Source organism: Heloderma suspectum, chromosome 4, assembly GCF_057233095.1.
Source record: "Heloderma suspectum isolate Gila_16-S chromosome 4, 16-S_ref, whole genome shotgun sequence".
Taxonomy (NCBI): Eukaryota; Metazoa; Chordata; class Lepidosauria; order Squamata; family Helodermatidae; genus Heloderma; species Heloderma suspectum.
In genome coordinates, this window is record NC_139461.1 from 6,775,658 (window position 1) to 6,793,020 (window position 17,363).

At 47.5% G+C, this 17,363-nt stretch overlaps 1 protein-coding gene and 1 long non-coding RNA gene across 5 annotated transcripts in view; one reads left to right on the forward strand and one right to left on the reverse strand.

Annotated features, from left to right (window-relative positions):
- ZC3H3 (zinc finger CCCH-type containing 3) overlaps positions 1-17,363 on the reverse strand; it is a 315,254-nt gene that overhangs the window by 77,759 nt on the left and 220,132 nt on the right. The window lies entirely within an intron of this gene.
- LOC146346490 (uncharacterized) lies at positions 1,908-10,249 on the forward strand. 2 transcript variants are annotated; one of them, XR_014789952.1, is made up of 3 exons: positions 1,910-2,051; positions 6,706-6,902; positions 8,537-10,249. It is a non-coding gene; the product is annotated as an uncharacterized LOC146346490 (long non-coding RNA). The 2 variants fall into 2 exon arrangements; XR_014789951.1 differs by having other exon boundaries at positions 1,908-2,051; positions 6,706-10,249.

Consider the following 17,363-nt stretch of genomic DNA (forward strand, 5'->3'; position numbering starts at 1 on the left):
GCGCTGGGCTGGGACTTGGGAGATCCGGGTTCTAGTCCCCACTTGACTATGACGCTCACTGGGTGACTTGGGCCTGTCACTGACTCTCAGCCTCGCCTACCTCACAGGGTTGTTGTGAGGGTTAAATGGAGAGAATGAGGACTATGTAAGCCTCCTTGGGTTCCTTGTAAGAGGAAAAAAGGCAGGATATAAATGTAATAATAATAATTCTTAAAAGGGAAGAAAGGGAAGAGGCACCAGACCTTTGCTGAGGCACCAAGGATGAACACGGCAGCTTTAGGAAATGTGTCTGTTATGTCTGCATCCCACCATGCCAGCAAGGAGCCTAGAGCAGCAGACATGGGGCCTCATCAGACTAGAGCTGGCTGGTGGCAAACAACTTGAACCCTTGCCCAATCCTGGCCTCTGGCCACCGTTTGCAGAATCAAGTCCTGACAACTTCTTAGGAAGTCTCTCACTGAGATGCTGGTTCAAAGCCCAGGCCTAACTAGCTTCAAGAGGTGACCAGGAATTACTGGGCGCTATATGTGAGTTCCAGTAAATTCCTGGGGTGTGTTGCTTGCCAACTCACCACTAGATGACTGCAACCATGTGGGAAACAAGTTGTCTGTGGCATCCAATATTCTGGCAAAGCACACTTTGCTGATCAGAGATGTGGGATAGAAGGGATGTACGAATATATATATATATAATATCTATAAACATTTACACCACACTTTCCCCCTCCATATGGCTATCATCAATAAAGAATAAAACAACCCCAACCCCCCACCAATAATTCTAGGGATGTAAGAAACTTTCGTTTTTGCTCACAAAAGCATGCCCTGTTCAAAGCCCCAAATGCCACTGCAAGCTAAAAATATTCATGAACTGCCAAATATGTGCTCATGTTCAATTTGCATGGCTTTCCTAATTCAATTTGTGCAAATGTCCCGATTTGTGCAAATTTCCCCCGTGGACTGAATCAGCACTGCCTACGTCTATGGAGGAAAGTTGCACAAATCAGGAAAGTTGTGCAAATTTCACTTTTCATCACTGCTCGATTTGCGAAATATTCCTATTTTCACAGAGCAAACACAAATGGGAACTGGGCACAAGACGCGCAGTAAGATGATGTTTCGAGAATCCCAGCAATGTCAAACACAGCTCATTCGCCCTGCCCTAAAGAATTCCAATTAAAACAACAAACTCAGAGGAACAGGCAAAAGATCTGCCCCCGAGTCAGCTGGGCACTAGAGATGACCAGCTCATAGCAAGATTGGCAGCCACCACGAGCAAAGGGGCGCCTGCAGCCAAGCACAGATCGGCTCCAGCAGACACATTTCAAGCTGTGACTGCTCCTTCCGGCACTTGGAATGACCTTCAGGTAGGCAAGATATTCCATTGCCCCACCTCGGTCTCCATGAAACCTCTATAAATGTCCTGGCAGACATAAGCAGGAAAAAGCAGCTGAAGGCCAATGGCGAGATTATATGTAAAGCATCCAACAGCAACTCATGGGGAGTGTGCCCCTGATCACGCCTGGCCCCAGTTGCTCCTACCCTGTCCCCCTGGTCTGAGGCTGGCTTTAACATGTCCCTTATCCTCCTGAGATGGCTTAGCCTCTCACCTGGAAGCTAAACTTGGCTACTTTGATTCCTGCCAAGACCCAAGCTTGCCAGAGTTATGCTGAGTCTAGCCAGATAGGGCTGGCATTACACACACTGGCACATGGGCCCCCAGTAAGAAACCATTACATATTATTGTGAAGGTATGAGACAGAGGCCTACAGAGGCAAAGGAAAAAAATGGTCAGGCTTAAAGGCCTGGAGTTTTCTGCTGGGAGGGAGTAACCCTGAGAGGAGCAGTTTCATTTCTCTGGGTAAGTGTCAGTTTCATTTCTCCACCTAAGTTTCATTTATTCAGGTTTGAAGCAGTACCTTAAGTTTTGAGGGAAGTGGGTATAGAGAGAGAGTGAGAGTGCCATTAAGAGCAAAGACACAGCCAGAGCCTGAAGTGAGAGCAGAGTTTGAGCAGGGAGAAGCAGCCTAGAAAAGTCTAAAGGCAGCTAAGGTAAAGGAACTTGCATTTTGCAACTTTTATTCTCTTTTAATGCCTTTTGTATCACTCAACTCTATTGTGTAAATACCTTTAGTTGTGATTGTTTGCTTTAAATTTACCAGTAAACTGTTGTGGTCTAAATTTACCGAAGTGTCTACAGTGTCAATCACCCCAAATTTACCGCCTACATCCCACCTTACTGGGAAGGAGAAGTTTAAAAGAGGAAGGTGGAAGTCTTAAGGAGGCAAGAGATCCTTAAGGTGTTGGTCAGGTGGTCCAGGTCATAAGGGGAACCTTGACAATTATACAATGCATGTAGCTTTTGGAAGGTGAGTAGTATCTAGACCTTCCCCGAATCTGTCCCATGACACAGCCTTACTAGTTCATAATAAACAAAACAGGGAGATCGTCACAGTGATAGACTTCGGATGGGTACATCCTCCTGTTCTTACAAATAAAGATCGTGGGAATGCTTGCCCACCCCTTCTCCCTTCTGGCACAGCTGCACTCACATGCACACAGACTCAGCACTCAAGAGGGTGCCCATCCCTGAAGGAGCCCAGAATGCTCTCCAGAGGCTGTGCTGATTGCTATGATGGCCCCCTTCCCCACTGGGAGAAAGACAGGCTAATGCAGAGCGATGCAGGCACCATCCACATGCATGGCTTTCTCTCAAGCCTGTATGCGGCAGCAGTGGGGTGGTGCCTGGTCATTTCAGAGCACCGATAACTTCCCCAGAGTGGCCAGAGAGAGCGTAATTGCAAGTGTGTCCGAAGCCCAAAGTCTGAATGTAAAAAACTGCGTCAGACCACCAGCCCCGCTCGACCAGAGCTGCCTCTGACTGACACTGATGCTCCAGAATGTTGGGCAGGGGTCTTTCTAAGCCCTGCTGCCCGATACCCTTTAACTGGGGGTGCTGAGGATTAAACCTGGGACCTTCCCTGCAAGTAAAGCACACATCCTGCAACTGACGTATGGCTCCTTCCCAAAGGTTTAAGGGAGATGGGCGTGAGACATCGACAGACTTCACTGAATTGGAATGCATACCAGAAATGGGTCTACTTCTAGAGTAGGGTGCAGGACAGCGCACGCTCTAAAGCAGCCTTCCCCAACCTAAGGCCTCCGGATGAGTTGGATTACAGCTCGCATAACCCCCCAGCCAGCTCTGGGTTATGGTAGCTGTAGTCCAATGCATCCGGAGGCCGTAGGTTGGGGAAGGCTGCTCTAAAGCAACCTGAGATCTGAACTGAAAGGCCCACCCTTGGAGGGGTTTCCAGAAGAGAGTTTTTACTCATTTCCCTTACGAAGTCCTCACCTGGAATGACAGGCGTTCCTACTGCACTGGGGAGCTGCACCCCAGCACGATTGGCTGAGACGTGCGCCTGAGCGTTCCAGGTGGGAAGCGCGTCATTCAGCCGCTCACCTGCCAACTCAAGTGTGTTCCCGAGTGAGTGAGTGGAATTTGATAGCATGTCAATGAGCGCTCTCTTCACCCGGCTGTCATGCGGCCCACTGGTGACGGCACAGCCCCATCTGTTCCATGTGCAAATAAAAACGCTGGCGCAGTAGTGTTCCGGGAGCAGGCGTCGCAAGGGCCGTCTATCAGAGGCATCAACCGAGTCCAGCCACGGGGCAAAAACGAAAGCAGTCAGTTATGGGAAAACATCTGGAGGGCTCACAGGTTGAGACAGTCTGCTAAAGACCGGATGGAACACCGTTGCATCCTGGTGGGGCGTTCGCGGCTTCGGCTCCTGCTCTTTCATTTGGAACATGGTTACACGTATTCGCCCACCCCCAACCATCTACCAAAGATGGTCTCTCTGCGGGGATTTTGGCAAGAACAGCCAGGCACCTTTGACAAGTACTTTCCAGTGTTAAAAAATGCACATAAACTAGCTTGCATGGAAAAAGAGGTACTAAAACAAAAGATACGATGGGAGCTGGAAAAGGTGTTAAAACATTCCAAGGGAGCAGAAAGTGTTTAGCATTCCACAGCACTATCACTTTTGGGGAAATTAAGAGGAGGAAGAATACCAAGTGGTAACTCCATGAATAAAATATATGTCAGATGCTCCCTCCTCCACACCCGTTCCTCTAACATTTTAAGCTTGACCCCAAATCCTCTGCAAACTCCAAGGGCTCACTTGAGTCGTCATGTCAACTGCCTCTGCTGGAGAAGACTGGGCAATGACGTGAACACTTTGTGGTGCGAAACAGACGCCGTGGATCACTCATCAGGGCTTGATCCTGCTGTCATCGAGTGCTGAACATGGCCATTTGAACTCCCCTGGAGTTTCCACACTAAGTATGGACTACAACGTTGTGTACAGGGCCAGTTCTCATTACATGGCAAGAAAGATGCTTCTTTTGAAGATGAGAATCTGACAAACCGATACAAGTTCCAAATGGCGCCTACATAATCTAGAGGCAGCACCCCTCTGACTGCTGTGTGCTGGGGACAAACGGAGTGCGACTACGGTCCCTTCAGTTGCTGCTTGGGAGCTTCCCATAGCAGGCCTGTGTTGGAGGCAGAACGTGCACTGTTGGGTCCTTGGTCTGATCCAGCAGGAGTGCCCTGACATGTGTAGAACTCAGAGGGCATAACTAGTCAAGACTTTAAAACGTTTAATACCAGCTTTGCGAGGGGTGGGAGAGTATTTTTATTTGTTACTTCTATATCCTGCCTTTCCTCCCAGGAGCCCAAGGCAGCATACATGGTCCTCCTCCTCTCCATTTTATCCTCACAACAACCCTGTGAAGTAGGTGAGGCTAATAAGTCAGCGACTGGCCTGACGTTACCCAATGAGCTTCATGGCCAAGTGGAGACTAGAACCCAGGTCTCCCCAGACCAGCTCTATAACCACTACACCACGCTGGCTCTCAGTTCTGGGGGAGGGTGGTTTACCCATTCCCACCACACTGTTTTCCTGACTAAAATCTCTCTCACACACACACTAAAGCTGCGATTTGCCATATAAAGCAAAACATACATGTACCATATGGGTGTGTCTGTACTTTCCCCTGTGTGGAAAATAGCAGATTGACCAGGGTGGGGAGGGGGGAATTACATCAAGGAAAGGGCACAGAAAGAGTTGCCGTCTCCCAGAGCACCACTTCCTGATCTTCAAAGCCGTCCCATGAGGCTCCTAAGTAGAACAACAAAAGCTACAGAAATGCTCAGTCCCAGTTCTACAGAGATACGTCTGGTTCAGCTCTTATGCATTGTGGAAGAAAGCAGATTCTGAAAGGGCAACCAGCCTTGAGACAGCAATTCTCCATCCCCCATCCTTTCAACGGTTCTCCACTCTCCCTCATCCCAAGGAGGTAAGCCACGAGGACTAGGAGCTTTTTGTTCTCACATGGAAGCAGAGTCTGATGCCACGTTCCATGATTTACAGCAGCCTTCCAGACCTTTGCCTCTCACCCCAAACTTTTTTATTGTGCAAAGTAAATGAAATCCATTGTGAGCTCAAGGATTAAAACTCTGCTCCAGTGTATGCCTGAGAATGCCTCTTCAGCTTTTGCATCTCGAGAAATAAAGAGAATTCAAGTCATTTCTCCCTACTGTCTGGCTTAGAAAAATGAACGGCTAGAAATTTTTAACTAATGAAATAGAAACCGATAGATCAATAGCTGGAAACCAAACAGCTTTATAATCGGGCTTTCATTTTATAAAAATGACCTAATTATTTACCTCCACTGGAAGTGCACGCAAACCTGTGCTCAAACTATTTAAGGAACCCTCTTGTTGACTGTGCAGCTGTCTTGGGCCATGAGATACAAAAACATTCCCAGCCCAGCCCCATTGAAATGAACGGTGTTTGGCCCAGGGCCCTTTTCAAATTCTTGCAGGAGCCCTATTTATTTCCATGAGCCCTGAATTAGGGAAGTCCCCAACAGTCAACCCCCTTTCTAAGCGTGTAATTACATAGCACATATTTTAACACTGCCTGAAAGAAGGAGTTAAAGTGAAATCTAATCCCCGTCACTATCCTACGCTATACTGATGGGAATTTCTGTTTCATCTCCCTGGCAGCATGGAAAAGGAGGTTGAGATGCAGTTGCCCCAATCCAGCTCAGTGCACCGTGCGTGCGGAAGCAGAGTTCCAGATCTGTGTTCCCAGCTGCATGCAGGACTGTGTGCACAATAAGGTGCTGTGCCTATGGTTCCCTGCATAGATCTGACAGCCCCTTTTAAAAGGCTAAAATCCTGGCGTTCTCCTGTTTGGAAGGTGGAGAGAGGTGGGGATGGATGGACTCAGTCCCCCCACTGCTCTTCTTCCCCCAGGTGATTGGAGGGATTTTTGCTTTTAAAAAGGGATCAGCAAAAGGTCCACTGGAATAAGACCACTGATGACCAAAAGTGCCATGAACCCATGACTGAAATGCGACTTGAATCCAGGTCTCCCCGCATCCAGCTCTGAACACAGCCTGCACAGTGCTGCTCACAGTCTTGGCAAATGCCTCCATCTCCCACCCCAGCCATCATCATTCTATCCCTCAACAAGGCTGTGGATGTTGAATTTTTCCTTGTACACAAATCACTGCACAGCGGTTTTCCACTCATACCCAAAGCTAAGTATGACATTAATCCATATTCTGAACCCCAAAACTACAATTCTGTAACCTTCTAAATTATGGACATCTGTATGCATTTTCTTTGCAGGATTTATACTTCTGCTGCCAGTCATCTGGGGGAGGCACAATGAAATCCAGACTACTCGGATGTCAAGAGATTGCACCAGGCATAATCCACACACATTAAAGCCTATCTTTGCATCCCAAAGTGCTAGAACAGCCATTTGCTGTGTGGATGGTGGAGGATGACTGGAGTTGTAATTCAGCACGTCAGTAGGGCACCAGGTAAGGGATGGCTGAGCTCAAAGCTTGCTTTGAAAAATCAATCAATGTTGAGATGCTGAATTTCAGAAAAAAACACACACAACCCTGATTATAGCACACCTAATCCTACAACATCAGAACAGGTTAAAACAATATTTAGAGACTGACCCCTGTCCTCAAAGGGATCATAATCTAATGGAGAAAGAGAAACCAGAATTGAAATTTGCTAGAGTGAAAAACAAGTAGACCCAATCCATAATTTCTACTCAAAACAAACTCTCCCTAACCCCACCTTAAACAGACCCTCTTTCATCACAGCTGAAAGATGCAGCCCAAGCCCAAATAAAGAACATCTTATACAGGGCACTAAGTGATGGTGGGGTCATATATCCTTCCGATATTCCAGTGGCTCTTTCCTGTGGGGTACGAAGGACAGAGGAAAAAGTGGTGCATCTCACTGCCTGACGAGCTTTTATTTGTGTTGCAATGAGGCACGATGACCTGGGGGGGGGGGGTCAAAAGGAGCATGTTGAAGTTGGAGAACTACAATGCCTCTGACATCCAGTGGCTGTAAAGGTAATTTATGTTCAATGAATATCTGAAAAAAGAAGCCCTTTCCCCCATTAAAAGAGAAAACCCTCACATGTCCAGGAAGCCTAAATGCACCAGGCAGGATACAGGGTAGTAGTGTGTGTGTGTGTGTGTGTGCGCGCGTGCGGGCGCGCGCATAAGAAGATTGAGGCTTAGCTAGGCTAAGTAGACTTGACTGGAAGAGAGTGTGATACCGCAAGGGCTGCATGAAACCCCGTTAATTCATTCCAAGGACCGAAAGAAAAGTAGTTAGGCTTGAAGAGGATCTGCTATTAATCATCTCCATAATCATGCATTTAATGAACACGACAGTTCCTGCTCCCTCTGGAGGGACGTGAAGGTTCTCGCAGCAACTGCTGTGTGATGCGCTCGCCAGAGGATGCCGAGAGTTGCCAGAGCGGGTAGCAGATGATGCATCAAGGCACACGGCACCCTTTCTGTAGGCTGCATGAGTCCTTGAAGGGAAGCCACTGCTGTACAGATTGCTTTAAAAATACGCTGATGCACTGTTCACATCGGAGTGTTTCTTGGGGCTTGTTGCTGTGCCTATGCAGAGCATGAGCAGCATTGGCAGAATCAGGTCCTGAGAGGGCAATCTTGGCACAATCAGGCTGGCCTGTAGACTTACCTGGCCCTCTTTGGTCTCAGATGGTCCAGACGCTCAAGGAACACAAGATGGGCCATATAAAACATTTATTAAGGGGCATGCTGACCTCGGCTACTCCACTGATATATCAGGAACTAATCAAGTACTAGGTCGCTACCCAATCTGATCAGGAAGGAATAACCACACTTTCCTCCTCCTGGAGAAGAAGCCTCACTGAGCTAATGCTAAGCACCCCTCTGCCTAACCTCCAAAACCTACTCCGCAAAGCCCAATCCATCTTCCTGTTTGTGCCTAGAGCTCCAGTGACAACAGCCCTGCAAGGACTTACAGCATAGCCCTGAAAGGCAAATCATGGCCTAGCAGGATTTTTTCCTAACACTTGAATTAATTTATTTATTAACAGATCAGCATTAAGGCATTTGTGTTTTGCTGAAATATCCGTTCCTCATTAAAACAGGCTCTCATGTCACAAACAGAACCCTGATGACGGAATAGAACCAGCACCTGCTCTTGAGGTTTTCAAGGAAACACTGCAAACATTTGGTCAGAGCATTTCCCCTTTGGACAGAGGGATGGGCTGTGGGACCTCTGGTACTCTTCCCACACCAGGTTTAAGGGTGAAGCTGGAACAGGAGCAGCATAGCTAAAATTTGGGCAGGGCTATGAACAGGAAAACTCAGGGAAAGATGGAAAGGACTGAGCAGGACTCAAGGCAAGTAACAGGCTTGTGAATGAAGCTAACCATAGGACAGGGAAGGGCAGCACAGGGCAGAAGGTGAAGAAACAAAGCTGGACGACCACGGAAAGAGGCATGACCATGGGGCTCGAAGCAGGAAGGGTCAACTAGTCTGCCTGCCTGCCTGCCTGCCTGCCTGCCTGCCTGCCTGCCTGCCTGCCAGCAACCTCTTCCTGCTCCCTTTTATAGGGGCTGTGGGAAGGCTGGAGCCAAAGAGAGCGGAGAAGCTCAAGTGCCTTCAAGATGATCCTGCATTCCAAGGCAGGATGCAGTCTGTTCCCAGGTTGTGACCACCTTCGCCATGTGCTGATACTCAGGCACTTTCTTCCATCCCCACCAAGGAAGCTTCTGTCTCTTGAAGACAGTTTCGAAGAAGTCTCCGTAGATGAGGGCAAGACCTGTGCGCACGTTTACACCCAGATGGTAGATCATTTAACGTAAGCAGTGAGAAGGAACGGGAAAGTGTCAACTTGAGTCATTACCACTGTTTACCAAATGAACCTGTCCACGTTCCATGTGCCTCCTGTGACTATAGCACCCGTCGGGGTTCCATCAGATTCTTTTGAATATTCAGTTCCTTCAGCAAAGGATTCGATCTGAATCAACACCTTCTCAAAAACATTTCTGTGTACGACAACTTTACATTAACCCTTCATCCAAGTTAAGCCCTCAACCAAGCACAAGTTCGAACTCACAAGATACAAAGCACCATATTTCTTTCTGTAGTATCGCTGCGAACTGGTAATTCATGGGGACTCTAATAGTGAGAAGGAGTTCAGAGTAGGGATGTACGAAAGTCACCTTTCCGCGGATCATGTTCATGGTGGGGGGGGAGGCGTTCTGTCCCTCGCCCCAGAATCCTTGACGGGGGGGGAGGCGATCCGGTCCTCCCCCCTGGAATCCTCAACAGCCCAAGCCAGGGCCGTCTGCAGCCGGATTTCAGGCCACGGAGGGCTCTGGGTAGAAAACAAAAAAAAGCGTACGCAAATGGCGGTGGCTATGGCCGCCGCCATTTGCGTTCCTTATTTTTCGCTGTCTTAGTCTACGTAAATATTTACGTAGACTATTACGGCAAAAATAAAGGGGAACGCAAATAGCGTAGTGAGCGCTATTTGCATCCCTTTCTGATTCGCTGTTTTAGCCTATGTAAATATTTATGTAGGCGTAAATATTTACGTAGGCTAAAACGGCGAATCAAAAAGGGACGCAAATAGCGCCCACTACGCTATTTGCGTTCCCCTTTATTTTTGCCATAATAGTCTACGTAAATATTTACGTAGACTAAGACGGCGAAAAATAAGGAACGCAAATGACGGCGGCCATAGCCGCCATTTGCGTACGCGTTGTTTTTTTTTAACTGGTATGTGATAGGCTACGTAAGTCTTTACGTAGCCTATCACGTCTCTGTAAAAAAAAAAAAAAAAACCACCAAAACGACAAGACTGCAAATGGCGGTGGTGGCAGCCATTCGGAAGACCAACCGCCGCCGGAGCCACCGCCAGAGCCGCCGCTGCCCGGAACATCCGCCCCAGGTAAATCTCGTCCCGGGGGAGATCTGCAGGGGGGCGGCAGGCCGTTCCGGCACAGATTTCGGGGGGCCGAATGCGCTGGCATTCGGCCTCACCGAGATCCGTGGCGGAATTCTCTGACATCCCTAGTTCAGAATAAAGCAAGGTGCCCTGAGCTTCCTGTAACCCAGCCATACTTTTTCCTGAGTTACATTTCAAAGCATGACTGACTCCTATACCCCAAAAGGTATATTTTTATACTGTACCAGAGTTTCTGGTTGAGGCAGGCCTCCCAACTAAAAGGTCACATAGAGAAACAGTGGGCAGCCTCCCTTAAGGGTAGGTTTATTGGACTGCATCTATGCACCAGAAGCGATTCAACGACAACCAATTCCACCACATGCAGAGCTACAGTAGACACCCCTGTTTTCAGCAGAATCCAACTGCAAGCTGGCCAGGCGAGGCCAATCAATCATGCAGAGATGCAGCAGGAATCCTCCTCCATGGCTGGGCTTCAGGCTAACAAGGAGATTATTATTTCTAAAACTTACCCAATATTTGTTGTTATATGCTATCAAAACTGCTCTTCTGCAAAAGGCACAGATAGCATTTTGCAATTTCTGAAGACACATGAAGACAGCCCTATCCAGTCCCAGTGCACTTGCAGCTGAGCACTGCTTCTCTCGGACACAAATTTTTGCAGTTTCACAGCTTTGTTTGTTAGGTGACTCAGCTGTTTTCTTCCACTATTGGGCTTTCCTCATATGCCAAAATATCCTAGATAGATGTTTATCTCCATATAAAATGAAGTGCGTTGGTGGATCCCCTCCCTGCCTCACCCCTGCACTACAGGTTTGCAATCTCGGGATGTTCCTGGTGGGCAGGGGCAGGACCTCAGAGTACATTTTATCCATGCTCATCTGATACGGAAGTGACACCCCTTCTTGGAGAGCAGGGAACTGGCCGCTGGCAGCCATGCTCTGATTTCTGCAATACACTCTGTGTGCGACTATCCTCAGGGATGTCCAGAAATTACAGCTAGTGCAAGAGGCTAGGAGTGCCTTTTACCAGCTTCAGCTTTGATGGTTTGCTGGAAAGCTATATATAAATTTGTTTAATACATAATTAAAAGAAGAATGACTGCCTGTCTTTTATTTTATTTGTTTGTTTGTGGCATTTATATACCGCTGAATACCATACAATCTCTCAGCAGTCTTCTGGGTCCACATAACAATTCTTAAATGTTGGTGCTGGTTTTTCCTGACACCATTTAAGGTGCTTATCAATGATAAAGACCTGGATAGCGTGGGCCCAAAACATCTTTGGGGAGCCCTTTGCCCATATGGAGCCAGACCCCTGCTGAGATCTGAAAGGGAGGCCTGGCTGCAGGGACTGGACTTGGGGCCTGGCTGTTGCAAGGCCTGCTTTCTGCCACGCCCTCCCTCGAGAGGGTGTGGCCAATTAAGCTGCTCCTTCCAGACCTTTGAAAGGCAGAGAAAGACCTTTAGGCTGTGGATTGTTAACTGACTTCCTGCACTGCATATTTCTTGCTTTCTGTTTTTGTACAATTTTAATTATCTTTAAATAAATTTAATACATTTATTCTGTGTTGTCTTGAGGCCAATTCTACCATGCAAAGGTGACCAACACAGTTAAAAACAAACAAAAATCGCTACAGTCACCCAAGGCTGAAAGGCACGCTGCACATGCTCAGAGGTGTCCTCTGCCTTATTGTTAACACTCTAGATGCTCCAGAGCTGACTCTGCCACTGACAACAAGTTCTGGAGCAGAGTCCTAGTACGGTGGCCAGGTGCCCTATTTTACAGAGGGCAGTCCTTTATTTGAAGTGCTTCTTCACACAGCGCATAGTTAAACTATGGAATTCACTACCACAGGATGTCGTGACGGCCACCAAGGTGGATGGCTTTAAAAGGGGATTGGACAAATTCATGGAGGAGGAAGCCATCAATGGCTACTTGTCCTGACGGCTCTGTGCTACCTCCAGTACCAGAGGAAGTGGGTCTGTGTACACCAGTTGCTGGGGAACATGGGTGGGAGGGTGCTGTTCTCTTCTTATGTTCTTAAGACAGTCCTCTATTTGAAGATGTCCTCTATTTGGAAGGCTGTCCAGTACAAGTCCAGTTTAAAGATAAGGAACCAGAAGAAGAGAGAGCAGTTGCCCGCCCACTCTTAGCACCTGGACCGCAGACGAAGTAAGCACACACGTCACCTGGTCAGTCTTCCTGACTATGGCAAGATGTATTGTACCCCTATTTAAACTACAGATGTTATTCTAAATGTCTAAACTTGCTTCTCTCTATATAAATTAGCATATGCAAACATTATGCAAATTGGTGTCCTCTTTTGCCCTCTCCTTTGGTAATACATTTCCTCTTTTGGGGCAATGCATCCCGGCAACCTTAAGTCCTGGAGAGGTCTGTTTGTAGGTAAACACTGCAGGGCACCTGACTGCAAAAGCCTTGAAGAGCAAGTGGGTCAACTTGTGCCTGGAGGGAGAGGGCCTTCTTCTCCAGCAACTCCAAGATTGGGAAAGCTGCACAAGATTTGTCTGGTCTGGAGCCCTGGAAGCACAGCTCCCTCCTTCAGCTCCATGGGGACAGGTGCTGCTGCCACCACTCTCTCTGGGAGGCTCCCTTTGCCAGGCAGGCCTGCAGGCCCTTCCCAATAATTTGACTGCTTGATAAAAGCGGCAGCCCCTTCATGCACCTGCCAAAGGTGCCGTCTCCCCTCCGCTTCCCGCTGCGGCCCTCTGTGCCGCTAAGTGCGATTTGTTCTGCTAAACCTGTTTAACGCGTGACATCGGCACCCAGAAAAGGCATTCTTTTCACCGCGATGATTCCTTTAATAGGTCACATTAACATCGTACAGCTGCAAAGGCAGACTCTCCACACACACAGACACCCCAGCAGCCCCACTTTCCATCCCAGAGGCCGACAGCTTTAGTGCTGAACCAAACATTTCGGAGCTGGCACCAAGGAAATTTATTTCTTTAATTATTCTTCATTTAAGCAGGCCCTGCCATTTCCAGGAGATCAGCATTAGCTGCTGCTGGGGGCTCATTTGTTTCAACTCATCCAGTGGCAGGAGCTCTCCTCCCTCTACAACAGAATGGAAAGGCGAAGCAGTAGCCTCTATCCCAACAGTCTGTCTCCCCCGCCCCCGCCACCTTCTATTCCTTTCTTACTTTGCTAAGCACCACTTTTAAAGGAGCAGGTGCACTATCACAGCTTTTGCGGAAGGGCAAAACCTGTTGGGTTGGGTTGGGTACGCCACCAGTCCCACAAAATGGCATCCAGCAGGAAGGTACAGCTCTATTTCCACTGCATAGCAGCCCACCAGGGCTGCCCCACAAATTGCCTGACACTTGGCACTGGGACTACAATTTGAAATCAGAAAGTCAACAGCCCTGCTGGGCAGGTAGAATTTAATCGTTCCGTTTTCTAGATTGTGGCCATAACCTTGTTGAATACAAAGGAGCAAGGTTAGAACAGAGATCTTGGGTTCTGCAACAAGCTACCAAAAGTCTCTTGGTTAATGCATTATATTACTCTGAGCGTTTGACACATTAGAAGATTCTGCCTGAAGTAAGGAGCCACTTCATACATCAGAATTTCCTATACAGAGATTAATCTCCATGTAGCTGGAAGGGTTATATTGTAAAGTATGAAGGGTGACACAAGTGGGTTTTCTGCAAGAAATACATGGACCGGGCAGCCACTTTCACAAATCAGCAGTCCAAGCCGTGCACTCACATCAGGAAAACACTGAGGCACACTTCCTAATGCACTTGCTTTTGGACACAGGTCTGAGGGTTAATTTCCATGTGAGAAATTGAAACATGCAAAGGAGCCCTCAAAGTAGGATTGCTGATACTGTACATTTGCTGCATGCCACTGTGTGCTGGGCGTTTTATAGAAAGCAGAAGTCAAGAAGCTTCTCTGCCCAGAAGCACAGTTACTTGTTTATTAAATAACTAAGCCACATCAAGATGGGGGAGCTGGAGTGCTTGGTTTTAAAGGAGAATACAGATGCAGTAGGCATAATGGAAACCTGGTGAGAACCAGTGGGATATGGTTACCTCTAAATACAAACTCTTTAGGAAGGCCAGGTGACTCTATACATAAAGGGGGCATATTGTCAGGCAATCTAGAAACCTTAAAAGGGGCAGATGCTTCCATGGGATCACTGTGGGTGACGATAACAGGGCCCAAAAGTAATGTAGTGGTGAGGATACGCTACCATTCCCCTGACCAGAACTCTCAGGATGATCTTGAGATGGAGAATGAAATCAGGGAGGCAGGTACTAATGGTTGACTTCCAATTACCCTCACATAGACTGAATAAAGGCATGATATGGTCATGACAAAGAGGTAAAATTTCTTGAAACCTGAAAGGCCTGTGCCCTAGAACAGCTGGTCATGAAACTGGCCAGAGGAGAGGTGACTTGGACTTAATCCTACATGGCGCCCAGGATCTAGTGTGAGATGTAAGTGTGGTTCAACCAATTGGAAACAGTGACTGTAGTGCTATCAAATTTAATTCATATTTGAGAGGAAATTTGCCAAGGATGACCAACAGCTACGCTGGACTTCAAAGGGGGAAACTTCTAAAAATGAGGGGACTGGTAAAAAAGATGTTGAAAGGGAAAGTAAAAAGGGCCAAATCTCTCCAGAATGCTTGGGGGTTATTCAAAACCACAATTCAAGAAGCTCAGCTGCAATTTATATCACAGGTCAGGAAAGGTACTATCAGGTCCAAGAAGTCATCAGCATGGTTAACAAGCAGTGTCAAGGAAGTGATTAGAGAAAGCTTCCTTTAGAAAATGGAGGTCTTGCCCAAACGAGAACAAAAAGGAACACAAATTGCACAAAGGAAATGCAAACAAACAATAAAGGAAGCAAAAATGGATTTTGAGGAGGACATTGCTAATAACATTAAGGCCAGCAGTAAAGAATTCTTTAAATATATCAGAAGCAGGAAGCTGCCTAGGGAAGAGGTTACAACACTGGATGACAAGTGAGTTAAAGGAGTACTAAAGGCCAATAAAAAGTTGAATTAATTCTTTATGTCTGTGCCTGAACGGTTATTTTCAGTATGAGGAACTGCGGCAAATAGTGGTGACAAGAGATGAAGTTCTTGTCCTTATTGACAAATTAAAAGCTAATAAATCACCGGGCCCAGACGGTATCCATCCTAGACTTTTTAAAAAACTCAAAAGTGAAAATGCTGATCTTCTAACAAAAATATGCAAAACATCCCTAAGATCAGCCACTGTACAGATAACTGGAGAATGGCCAATGTAACAACCATTTTTAAAAAGGGAGCCAGGGAAGATCCAGGAAACTACCAGTCACTTCGTTTAATGGGGGGGGGGGTTTCTGAGTAAACCTCCAGTATCAGAGGCAGTGGGGAACACAAGTGGGAGAGGCTACTGCACTCCTGCCCTGCTGAACTCAGATGACCATGAAAGAATGCCCTCGCCACTCACACCCACCCGTTATTAGCTGGTGCAGTGCCAGCCATGACTCAGCAGTCTGCACAGGCCAGCAAGAAACCTGCTCAGCATTATCTCCATTAATTGGACCAAACTCTTCTGGGGCCAACGCTCCACAAACTCAGAGGCCAACCTCAGCAAAAAACATCTGCAGGGAGATGTACAGTGTGAATCCTAGCAACAGCCTTAGAGCTCTCACAAGGATTAGACGTCCCTTTGTTTTTCACAGGGAAGTACAAATGTGATTGCAAGGCTCTGCATTACACAGCACGCATCACGTTGCATTGGGGCTGCGAAACAAATTATCATCAATGTCAAGAACTCTATAAACTGGGCAGAGGGGCTGGATCTCAGCTTTGCCAGGAGCACACTTTGAAGGAGCAATGGGGGAAGGCAAGGGGGAGCATAGCACAAAGTGGACGGTCAGCACAGACACCCAGCCCTTGTCCTCCAGGCCTCCCCACTCCTTGTAATAAAATCACTACTTAATGCTTAGGCAGCCTTTTTACAGCATTCAAAGCATTTTTCATATGTCTTGTTGTAATCCTTACAACAACCTTGGAGGGTAGGACAATATATTCCCCAACTGCAGAAAGGAAAGGGGCTGAAGCTAAGAGGGAGCAGCTTGCCTAAGGCCAACTAATGAGTTCATGGCAGAGGCAAGGTTTAAAAATCATGGGCTTCTTCACTCACCTTCCACCACTGCACTATGGTAGCTGTCTCTTGCAAACATCTGGAGATGTAAAATGTTACCTAGCAATATTCCCAAATGTTTATTACCCCAAACAGGGGAAGGAAATGACCTCCAGGGAGGCAGGGAGAGAGAGATCGATCCAGGCGTATGGGAGAAGGGGCTGAGAGCATTAACCTGAGTACAGATTGTCCAGCAATTCCTGCAGCAATAAAAGAGGGTGGGGTAGGGAGGGCATGCACTGAGCACTTTGGGCTGCTGCGCAAAATGTAGAAACGGCATTCCTGTGACATTCAAAACTTCTAAAATTAGTTGTGAAACAACCAGCTGAGAGCGCCCTTTCTTCAAGTACTTTTTGTCCTTGCTGGCTATGACAATGGCTCTTGACTGCTTGGCTCCTTGCCATCCAGCCCCCAGTCTTCTTCTTTCTATAGGGAGTTTCCCAGGCCACCTTTTGAATCCTGCATATCAGCATAAACGTCACTGTGAAGCTCTGCCAGGCACTGCCCAATGGAGGATTCTGTGGTAATTCAAAGTGCTCTGGCACACTCCGCCCTCCAAAAAGCCAGTCCCACACTCACCCCATGGGTCAGGCCATGCCAAGTTTATCTGGCGTGTTTTGGGTTCCCACTGCACCCTCCCCTCGCACGTACATGTTTCAATGTCTGCCGGTGCCTATCCCACTGGGGACTGGGTTGTCGTGTGAGACGGGAGGATCTACCCTATCCAGTTCCTAGACTGTGTGTTTACAGACTCTCACAGTGAAATTGCTCCCTCACTACCAGAGAGACAGACACACCACAAGAGGGAGAAAGGCACAATCAGGATTAGGA